Source organism: Notolabrus celidotus, chromosome 11 (genome assembly GCF_009762535.1).
Source record: "Notolabrus celidotus isolate fNotCel1 chromosome 11, fNotCel1.pri, whole genome shotgun sequence".
NCBI classification, from domain to species: domain Eukaryota; kingdom Metazoa; phylum Chordata; class Actinopteri; order Labriformes; family Labridae; genus Notolabrus; species Notolabrus celidotus.
In genome coordinates, this window is record NC_048282.1 from 9999920 (window position 1) to 10012469 (window position 12550).

The window sequence follows — 12550 nt, forward strand, 5'->3', positions numbered from 1 at the left end:
GGTTGTGTGATTTGGAGGACTTAACAGAGCTTCGTCTTCATTTCGAGAAAAGATGCATGCAACATTTATTTTAAGCCTTAAAAAAGATCAAGACTAAATGTATTTCTTGCTCTTTGATGCTCACTTTCAAATCAACATCTCCGCAGAGCATCAGTGCCCGTGTTTTTCTGCAACAGGGAGGGCATTAAAAAGTGTGTATGTATGTGTGTGTGTGTGTGTGTGTGTGTGTGTGTGTGTGTGTGTGTGTGTGTGTGTGTGTGTGTGTGTGTGTGTGTGTGTGTGTTAGAGAGAGGAGAAACAGAATGAGAGTGAAACATAGCAAGTGAATGAACTTGTGCGCCCATCCTCCATGCTCCTCCTCCTCCCGTGTGTGTATAAGAGTGTGTGTGTGTGTGTGTGTGTGTGTGTGTGTGTGTGTGTGTGTGTGTGTGTGTGTGTGTGTGTGTGTGTGTCAGTGTCTGCGTGGCCACACATGCGTCTGTTCACGTGAGCGTGTATAACAGCGGGTGAATGTGTGTATGATGGTGTGAGAGCTGAATTGTTAATGAGAGCGTTTTCTTCCTCTGCTCCGGGGCGACTGTGCCGTTGTATTTATTTATTAATTATTTTATTGCCACACTAGTGAATGTGTGCAGACCGTGAGAGTGTGTTCCTGTGTTCCTGTGTGGTTATGTGTGTTCATGCATGAATGAAAGCTTCACATTTGTGGTGACGCACATAATGCACATATGTAGATGAATGCGCCCATGTGCATGTGTTTCCAGCAGAGATAAATAGATGCTGCAGTGGTCGAGTTAAATATAGCAGTAAGGAGAAATAGAGAGAGAAAGAGGGAAGAAGAGCTTCCCTGGGGGATATCCCAGCCTCTCTCTCTCTCCCTCCCTCTGTTTCCCCCTCTCTGAGATTTCTGGACGGCATTTCCCGACCAAACGTACATGTTTTAATTATCAGGCACTTAATAAATAATTACAAAGTCACCAGGGTGTTTCTAAAAATAGCCTGACAGCTAAATAATGGATTTCTTTGACCCTTCTCAGCATTGTCACTCTGCTGTGTGTGTTTGAGCGTGTGCGTGAAAGTATGTATGAGTGCATAAGAGCGAGAAATAAAGCAGCATTGAGAGAGGAAGCCCCTGAAGCTTGTTGATCAGACGAGGACGTAAGAGGAGAAATGGAAATTCCAATTGTATACATCATTGATGCTTCTCATCAATCTTTACTGAATGTTTTAACTGCCATTTAAAAAGAATGCAGTCTTCATTCTGCTGTCCTGCTTCATATTGAGCTTTTATGATCCAATGTTTTTCATATCATGATGATCGGCATCTGAGGGCTACCTCAAGATCTCACTCATGTGAAAACAGCTCAAACAACACAGGCCTGATGAGACATGGACTCCACCAGACCTCTGAATGTGTGTTGCTGTTTCTGGCACTAAGACGTTAGCAGCAGATCCTTTGAGTCCTGGAAGTTGTGAGGTGGAGTTTCCATTGATTCATTCATTGTACCACTTTTGGTAGATACTGAGCCTGCAGACTGGGAACACCCAACAAGAGCTGCACTTCAGGAGATGCTCTGTCCCAGTCGTCCAACCATCATAGTTTGGCACTTCTCAAAGTCGCCCACATCCTTACACTGAGCCATTTTTCCTGCTTCCAACAAATGATATTTCAAGGACTGTGCTAAGATAACTCCACTCCACTCAACTCGACTCAACTCATTTTTATTTATATAGAACCTTTCATACATTCAAGCATGCAGCCCAAAGTGCTTCACAAAAGATCAGAGAGACAGAAGACAGCAATAGGTAAAGTTATACAAGGCTAAAACAAGATAGATTAAAATTAAATCATTACAATAAAATCAATAAAATAGATATCAGAAAAATAAAATAATTACAGTTAAATCAATAAAATAAAATCAGATAAAAAACAGAACAATATAATGAAATATTTAATATAATATAAGAAATAATAAAATAAAAATAATTCTAAAACAGTGGTAATAATGATAACAATGCAGCCCAGGGCTAAACATAAATTACTCCAAGCTAAAAGCCATATTGAAAGTCAAGTCTTAGGTTTTAAGAGAAAAATCAATGTTTATCCCTTTCAGTGGTCATAATGCAATGAGATATTAGTGTTTCTAACAACTTACATCCATTGGCCAACATGATGCATTTGGCCAATGCAGCAATAAGCAGGTTTGGAAATGAGCAATAAACCTCAGAAAACAAGAATGTGCATGTCATTCATCAGGATTCTTCCTAAACACAGATAGAAAATCAAAGAGAATCTGTTTCCAATTTTTAAAAAATCCTATACATCTCAATCTTAACATACCATAAAAACACTGCTGCAATAATCAGGTGTTTGATCCTGAAAGAAAAGTGTTGTGTTAAATTATAGTCCTAATCTGAAGATTTGTTGAAGTGTCTCATGTGTTAAACCTGCTGTAGGCTACCCCTAAATTGTAGTAATCTATCTTCAGCTCTTTGATCCTTTTACTGAAACATCATTAAACCACATGTAAGAGTTTACATCGTGCATAGAAATCCGACTATGATCTGGATCTGAAATAGAAACTCAAAAACTTGTGTTAAGGCTTGGTAAAATGTAGTTTCAGCAGCAGTGCTGCTTCAGAGAGATCCTCTATCTCTACAATTATGAATTAGACGGATCAGAGGATCACAAAAACTGCTCCAGGTGGCTCAAAGAAAAATGATGCTTGTGTTTGTGTGATGACACATTATATGGTTATGTGCAAGCCTGTGTTCGCCTGCCAATCCACTCTCCAGATTCAGGACTCGTGCCAGTAACTTACTCAGCAGCCAGCAAAGGACGCAGCGATGAGTGAGGGACGGATGAAGAGTTTCGTTGTTAATCAGCAGGACAAAAAAAATCTGGAAAGGTAGCATATTTAACTTTTCAGGCATTAATTAAACGTGAAATTTAAAACCATGAATAAAAGAAGAAGACACCAGTTAAGTCCCCAGGAGAGAGAATCATACCCTGCCCAACATCCGTTGGTAAAATCAGTTTGAAACAAACAGATGAACCAAAGAAGCTGAGGATTTACGGTGAGTATAGGCTGAAAAGGAAAGGGAGAAAAAAAGAGGGAAAGCTATAGGCCAAGTGTGCCAGTGAACCCTGGCTGCAGCACCATCTTAAAATGCACCCTCAGCACTATGCACACTCTTTTTGATCCACACACACACACAAACACACACACACACACACACACACACACACACACACACACACACACACACACACACACACACACATAACCGGCTTGATCAGAGGTCCAATAAAAGCGCTGTACATCAGCGAGAACGCTGTCCATTAGATAGATGGAGGACAGCAGGCCAAGGTCTAGACACAGTAGCAGAGGGGAGGGCAGAGCTTAGACAGCTTTATTAAATTATAGACTTGACAGAGTGATCTCTTAATGCAGCCATGTTCACACCTTCACACCCTCTGTTGACTTCAAAGTGCATGAGCCCGCTTACACGAGAAGGTCAGTGGTTCTCTGGGTGGTTACAAATTTTATAACAGATGTTATATAAGGAGAAGAAGATGCATTGATACAGTATACCTCTGTTACTGGTTGAGGATTTGATAGATTGATAGGATTAGATGAGGTTTATCAAGCTGCAGGAATCCAGTGCAACAGCTTCCAACTGGAAGTACAAGTACTTATGAAAGTACAAGTCCATTTACCAAATAAGTCTTATGATCAAGAGAGCCACAAGCTAGCATCTAACTCTTGAATATACATATATTTTTTTTTAGTTGCTATGGGGCATTGAAACCTCAAAATGTGGTTCCATGAAACACAGATTTGGCTCAAAGGTTGAATCGCACAAGATTAGAGGCTGTGGTCCTCAAAGCAAGCATTTCAGGGCCATTTGCAGCATGATTCTCTCCTCTGTTTCCTACTCTATCCACTGACCTAGCCTATAAGCCCAAAGCCAAAAGGATCATCTTTAAAAGATATGGTGTTGATGTAATGCCAAATATTAGGCCTGAATTGTAAATAATGATACTTAATAGATAACCAATATCAAAATAATACTCTCAATATTAAATGTAGCTTATGTAGTTGTTTCTAGGTGGACTACTGTGGCTGATACTTGTTCTTGAGTAATGCCTGGTCTATACTTCTGCGATGAATCATCTGTGAAATTTAACTAAGCGTTGAATCGACGCAGACTGCAAGCCCTGTGATTGGTTGGTCGACGGCGCTGTATTTCCTGCATTTACAGCACTTCCGTAAATCGCAGAACATTGACCGTACATTCCATATCCTCTGACGTCTCCACTACAATCATTGCTGTATGATGAACAGCAACATGTATCAGCTGTAAATTAACATAATACCCTTAGAATTGCTGTGAAAAAGTAAACATAAACGTAGCTGGACCAGAAACAGGCAACCCGACTATCAGAGAGACATTGAACAAGTATAGTGCTCACGTCCGGGTCAGCCACTGCTGCGTAGGTTCAACGCAGAAGTATAAACCAGGCTTAAGATACTGAGCCCTTAAAGCTCCTGGAGGCAGAGTCATCTGCGTGTGAATGTGTGTGACAGTAATAAGGTAGATCCTCATCAGTGGACTGGATGTTCACACATTAGCCCCTGTCCTCAGTGTATGTGACTTGTTGTGTAGAGCAGCTTGTGTCATCTAAACACTAGAGAAGTGCCACAAAAGTGTGTTCCATCCTCCATTAGACGCATCACGAACAGGCTAAGTGGTATGAATTTTTCAGTACCACTTATTGGTATACCAAAAGTTAGCAATCATAAAGCTAACTCGATTGGTGAAACCTCTAAGCACCACCTGTGAGACCCAGGTTTGTTTCTCCACTGAGTTACATGATGCAACAAGAGCAGTGAACAAGCAAAAGTACCGTCAACCTCTGTGCATAAGACTCACTTTCAGTATCTTTTTTTTTATCTCAAAACTGAGCCACTATACCAGTATGAAATGCTTTATTGTGTCACAGAATCTTACCCAGAAGATGGCACTCGGAGAAGCAAGCAACCGCTTCAATTCGTAAAGCATGCTGGGAACATAGCGAGGACCAGCGGTGCTACTTTCCAACGTTCTTCTCCCTCTTTTTGTCTTAACTATGAATTTAATGACAGCAGTGGTATACTATGAAGTACATTAACCTCAGGGGGTGGTGGTCTGATTAAATTGGCTCCTCAATTTAAGACAACAAGTGACCACCTGAGAGGGTTGGCTTGAGTCTGGGTAAACTGGTCTCAGCAGATGGTTCCTCTGTACCAACTACTGTACAGGTAGCTGTGTGCAATAACAGGTGGTACAAGCCAGAGCATCTGCAGTTAATGTGAGTTCATAAACATTTCTTTGAGTGCGCTTTTAAAAGAAATTGAAGAATATACACTGTGTGCTCCCATAAAGTCATCAGGAGCCTCAGTCACAGCACATTACTGTGCAGGATGGCGTCATGCAGCTGCTCAGGAGGAACACTGGAGCCCCGAGCTGCTCCATCAAAAATACTTTACACACACACACACACACACACACACACACACACACGCACACACACACACACACACACACACACACACACACACACACACACACACACACACACACACACACACACACACACACTCATTCACACTCACACTTATATATAGCACAGTGAGGGTATTTTTGGAGCTCTTATGTAATCATATTTTGGCTGTTTGTCTAGAGTGACAAAAAAGAATCAGTGTGGACGTGTAGATGAAACAGTCTGACAAAATCTTATGTAATACATCTATAAATATCTTCAGGGCTGCTATAAATAAAGTGCTTCACTTCAATTTGAACTAGTTGGATCAGAAACGTGTCCTGGCAGCATGTGACTGAATGTTTTCATGGCTTTGATCTGCTTATTCCAAACAGCTGATTGGCTGTGAACGCTGCAATGAAAGAAATGACAAAAAGTGATGAAGTGAGATGAGAAGAGAAACATAACAGAGCTGCTACCATCCTGCTCTCTTTCTTCTCTTGTTTTTCGATCATTCTCCAGCTCTCTCCCCTCCTCCTCTCCCCCGTTCGATCCTTCTGCTCGCCTCCTTTGAAGTTCCTCCCTTCCATGTGCAGAACGCGGAGTTTCGAGAGCGTGCAGGGGAGGAAGGAAGAGGAAACACCCCCAACTACTTCAAAGGGCTTTTCCTGGGTTGAGGGAAGGTGGAGCTATTTTTAGCCCTCTGGTGACCACTTAAATGCTTGAGTTGAGGATGGAGGAGGAAGAGAGGAGAGGGTAGAGAGAGATCAAGTCCAACAGCTATTGCTGTCACACTTCAGTAGACAAAGGAAAGGTTTCCAGCAGTTTACTACAGATGCTTTTTGTAAATAATACATTATTCAAAAGTAGCAGATCAACAAACTGCAGGCCACATGGGCCAAAGACAAAGTAGTGTAATCTGAATAGGCATATTTTCTGGATGAAGAAAAACATTTGAGATCAAACGATTCAAATGTACTGTGATCAGGTTAGGCGCATAAATCCGGAGGTAGTGTCGCATCACTAAGTCACCCTACACATATTTAGACATGTTTCAAACTGATATTTGGGATAGATTTTCTTGCTTGCCTCCCTGTCGGAGGGCTCAACAGGGTGCTTCATTCTTACGGCAAAATTCCACCAGATCCATGTTCGGTACGTCTCCGATCCGTCACGGCAATGGATATGATAGGTTTCTATTTTAGTCAATGTGTTAAACCCCACTGGATCCACTCTGTTGCGTCTCTGTTCCAGTATGCTGAAGCCCTCCGGATCGGATACACAAGACTTCTAATTTTGCAGGATGCATCCATCTCAACAGAGGATCGACGGGACAGGAAGTCAGGCACCAAAACAAAATGAAAACATCAGGTTAATTTTCAGAATAAAACACTCTGTGTTATCACCAGATCGTATTTCACTTAACTACAACAACAAACCATCATGATGAGCGGAGCCAGGCCTGGAGTCAACAGGTCAGAGGTTTTCAGAGGACCATTGAGACAACATGGACAGCAAGGAGGGGTAGAATCCTTGATTCAGTAATAACCACGGGAAAACCTCAGTCTCATGACTCCAGCTGTCCAGTGGTCCTGCTCCGTGCTACGTTGTGAAAACGCAACCGGTGGGTGTTGATGGACGAGAGAGCATGGAGCTGGATTGCAGGACAGGACATGGTTGGTGGAAGCCTGATGTTTTACTGTAGTCAGACTAACGGCTGGAAAATAAGACTTGAGTTGAATCAAAATTGGATTTGATTTAAGAAATCGGGTTTCTTAGCTCACAGCACAAAGTCATCTTAAGTTGTTTTGGTCTGATGTACTAAAATTAAGCCCGCCTGTTCACATATAAAGCTTTTTCAGAAGCAAACAAGATGTTTATTCATTTACTTAAAGAGGCGTATCATTACTAGTCTCACATCTAAAAGCACAGAGCCAATAACCAGCTTCATACCAGATGGGGATGCAAAAATCCATAACCCATGTTACCTGATGCTCATTACTCACTTAATGATTTCCCCATCTCTCATCTGTGTTAATATCTTGTACAGGTCATAAAAGAAGCTAATAACGCGATGATTTCCCCCGATGATTGCCTCATTGCTCTTCCATTCTCTCATTAGTTACTGTACGAGCACCATTAGACTCTCTCTCATTACAGTCTTTCATTATGCTCTCATCATTTTGTCGGAGGAGGGGTCACACTTTCAAACTGTGAAATACGACTCCTCATATGTGCATGCTGTTCTGCTTTACACTGAGAGGCGGTGACTAATCTCATATCCTTCCTCGTCCTCATCCACCCACCCAGCGTCTCCTCATGATGGATGGCTGATAGGTGAAACCCAGGGTCCTCAGAGGGAATCGCTGATGTGACAGGGTTCAACTGAATGACTAATGGACTTCACTTTAATCCAATCTGATCAGCTACCTCAGTCAGACCCTACATGCACAGTATTTTCAAACTGTTTCTTGCTTTATGTTGAATCTAATTATGTTTGAAAGTCATCCCAATATTTAATTGCATTGTTATTCTCTTTATCAGTTTATGGGCTTAAGAGAGGAAGAAAGAACAGTTTAGAGTCATTGTTTTTGACATATACCTGTAAACTCCAAACGTCCTGTTTGATTACCTCTCTCTCTCTCTCTCTCTCTCTCTCTCTCTCTCTCTCTCTCTCTCTCTCTCTCTCTCTCTCTGTATATACGCAAATTTCCGCAGTCATCTCTCTGATGTAGGAACAAAAGCCCAAAAAAAGACAAAGAATATAAGTTTTTTTTTTCTGGGACCCATGTGACATCTGTTTACATAAATCAATCAATCTGTATTTATATATATAGCGCCAAATCCCAACAGATGTTACCTCAAGATGCTACAAACAGAGCAGGTCTAAGGTCTGAACAGAGCACTTTGCAGCATTTAGCAAGTTACAGTGGCAAGGACAAACTTCCTTTAACAGGCAGAAACCTTTAGCAGAACCAGACTCATGTTAGACAGACATCTGCTGAGAACAAGTTGAGGTTGGAGAGAGGGATAGAGGGAGATGAAGAGAGACAGAGACGATAGTGGTGAGACAGATAGTAGTAGTTGTAGCAGCTGGAGTCTGGCACATCCACGGAAGGCTGTCTATGGCAGAGATCCAGAGGAACCTAAGAGACAAGGGAGCTCAGGGACTCCAGAAAGGTCTATGGTTAGTAAATGTAATGGGACAGGAAGAGTTAAAATAAGTGACAGGCAGAGAGAGGAGAGAGAGGGAAAGACAGGATCCCAGTATGTCAGTGTCAGCCTATAGCAGCCTAACTAAGAGCTGGTCTAAGCCTGAGCCAGCTCTAACTTAAGGCTTTATCGAAAAGGAAAGTTTGAAGCCTACTCTTAAAGGTAGAGAGGGTGTCTGCCTCCCAAACCCTGACTGGTAGATGATTCCAAATGAGAGGGGCCTGATAGCTGAAGGCTTGACCTCCCATACTATTTTTAGAGACTGTACATATGACTTTAAATGAGATAGAGCTCTAAATATTTGGAGCTCACTTTTGGGGAACTGTTAAGCTGTCCATTTTTATACAGCTTAAGGTATGCACTGCTTTGAACCTTTAAAATCCACCATCATAGCTGTCTGTGTAGCATATATGAGCTTCCAAACTAACATATGTGACATAGAAGTTAGTTTCTAGCTAAATGTTGTTTGTCAGTATCGGACAGAGTTTCCAGAACAATTTGTTTGAACATCGTCTCAATGTGTCTGCAGGCTCAGTGATCAATCAAACACACATGCTCACCCACTCACAAGCTAAGAGGCCAAAAGAGCATCTCAGATGTATCTCTTCAGACGTTTTTTCATTTTATTTGGACTTTTATGAATGCATCCACTAATAGAAATCAAGTTTTTACATCCCTCTGAGAACAATAATGGAGGACTCTGGAGAGACAGATCTATTAGTATTGTCTAAGCTTGTTGTTGACCTTTAAGGAAAATGTAGCATTGTACATTTAGTATCCATAATTTATTGGATTTATTATTACCCTCTGCTTAACAGCCCAGCCACTGATCCCTCTGTTACTGTACGCCTCAGTCCAAACAGCAGCTACTCCACCATGTGTGTTTATTGAAGGGTGTTAGGCAGCATTCACACAAACACAATACTTCAAATATCTACATTTGCACACCAGTTGAACTCCAGGAGTTCAATCTTTTGAACGTTTATCAGACTGAAGCTTCATAATCACCAGCTCGGAGAGGTCTGGCTGACTTTTCATGTCTCACAAGGGCTGTTGCCTGCAGAAAAAACATGTCTGGTGGGGAGAGAAGATTCAGTGCGATGTCTACCATGCATGTTCCACTTCTCCCAGTGGAGCCCACTGCTTTACTTACAGCCCCTCAGGCAGGGACAGACTGCTATTTAAACAGAGCTGCTCACTTTGATGAATAAGCAGAGGTGTGAAGTACTGTATAGATTACCGTTTCTGATGTAGTGTTGAATTTGAATGTAAGCGTTTCCCTGCTGAGCTTTATACTGTGTGTGTTTGCACCGTATGTTTTAGTTTGTGGTTGTGAGTGTGTGCAGGTTTGTTTGATCAATATGTTTTATATTCCATCACATGCATACTGTCTCCAGAGGTGAATAATCTAATGGTGCATGTGTTCAATCTTTGCCTCAGTGTTAGCAACTGAAAGCTGTTAGCATTCAACACAGGTGAGTTGTCTATTAGCATCGTCCAAAGCTGCAAGGTTTTTCAGGTATTTTAAAACAATCATATCCAGATTAATCATCAGATGGGCGAAGTTAGGGCTCAACTTAGGGCTAACCTCAACTAAGTGTAAAATAATTTAGAAAAATGTCTAACTAGCTTGTCAATCAATGATTGGTCATTCCTGCTACACATTCACAGTTTACACCTCCTTATTTCCAGCTGGGTGATGATTGGTTGAATGTACACAAGTCAGCCCTCCAATCTGCAGACACATGTCAGCACATACATTGATTGAACTTTGTTGTAAAAGTTGTCACATTAATCACAGCAGCTGTAGCATTAGAGGACGATGTCTCTGTCCTTAACCCAACTGACGAATTACAACTGTTGCTCAACATCTGCACACAAGCCCAACAACATTAGCACCACCCATTCTCATGATGGTCTGATTGCCAAGTGAGGAGTTGGTAACATTTTGAAACGGTCCAACTTGGTTTAAGCACCCAAATTTGCTGGAAGGTTTTCAGTTTGAAATAAAACACTTTTGCAGTTGTGTAACAAACGGACAATTTGGAGGTTTATATGTAAAGGATAATGTATAGTGAGTGGGTTATTACTGGATTTGGAAACATTTCTGTAATAAATCATACGAAACGAATTTTCATTCCAGGTAAAGTCAAACATTTGTGCTTTTCTGTTGGCATTTTGGACTCACGCTTAAAAAAAACTCAACACCTGATTCAAGTTTTCTGCCCCCTGACTTTAGAGTAGTTTGGCATTTTGTTTTCATTCAACGAGTCCTTTAGCACTTCCAAAATCTTAAAAAAAAGTAAAAAGTTTCCTCACAATATGGTTGAGTTTTTTTAAGTACAACCGGTCCTTTAGCACTTCCAACATCTTTAAAAAAGTACCGTAAAAAGTTTCCTCACAATATGGTTGAGTTTTTTAACTACATCAACAAATTGGCGGAATGGAAAGACCAAAAAAATGCATTTACTGCTAAGCAGTTTGGTGGTGTGGTGGACCGGGCTGCTGCCTTAGAGTCTGATGGTGGGGGGGTTCAAATCCCACTAAAGGCTTCAAATGTGAGATGGAAAAGAAACACTTTCCTCACAATGTTGTTGAGCTGTGCTTTCAAACAACAACAAATTGGTGAAATGAAAAAAACTAAAACGGAAAGCACTGACAGGAAGGGCTGTGGTGTTGTGGATATGACTGCTGCCTTTCCATGCAAGGATCCTGGGTTCAAATCCCCAACATGGACTGCCCGTGGGAGATAGAATTTAAATACTTTCCTCAAACTGTTATAAGATCTTTGCTTTTGAAGTACAATATCCAAATGGTGGAATGAAAAGACCTACAAAAGTAAGCTATTTCAAGCAGCCCTGTGGTGTTGAGGTTAGGCCAGCTGCCTTTCAACCTCATGGTTCTGGGTTCAAAACCCACTAAGGGCTTCTAATGCGAGATGGAAATGAAACAATTTCCTCACATGTCTATGAGCTGTCCTTTTAAACTACTACACAAGCACTGCAAAGTTGCCCTGTGGTGTGGTGGACAGGGCTGCTGCCTTTCATTGCAAGGGTCCTGGGTTTGAATCCAAGGGGGCGCTTTCCATGGGAGATGGAAATGAAACACATGCCTCACACTGGAGCTTGAACTTTGCTTCTGAAGTGCAATATCCAAATGGTGGAATGAAAAGACTTCCAGAATAAAGCTCAATGAAGAAGCCCAGGGTGTTAGGGATTGGCAACATGATGTTGTGTTTTCTGAAATGTGGATGTGTTTTCTGAAATATTGTTGTGTTTTGTCCTTCAGGGCCACTGTATTAAACAACCCTTGCTCTCCTTTTCTTCTCTTTACTGCTGATAAGTCAGTCATTAATCTTAAATTTCAAACACTCAACACAAATTTAAAAAACTCTTACTCTCCATGATGTGTACTGATATAGACTGCTAACAGAGACCATTGTTTTTTTGCCACAGTGTCAACAGGCAGTGGTGAGTCTCCTTTCTGTGGACTGATTTGATTTGACATGTGGGATCATGTCGTCCCTGGTGAAACTTAGCTGATGAGAAATAACACACTGTTGCTATGTAGTACAGACCAACCAGAACCAAGGTATGGGGCTATCCTTTATGACCCTGGTCTGTGTGGGTTATTGTAGTTGGAGGAAAACTAAAGTTCACAGAAAACCAGACCCAAAAGCACACAGAGACAAGCGCAATATGCATACCCATTGGGAAGTGCACAAGATGATGGATATTAAGCCATCTATTAGGTTAAAATCATGCTTGTGCATTTAGAGAGAAACATCATTATACACATAGAAATGGAGGA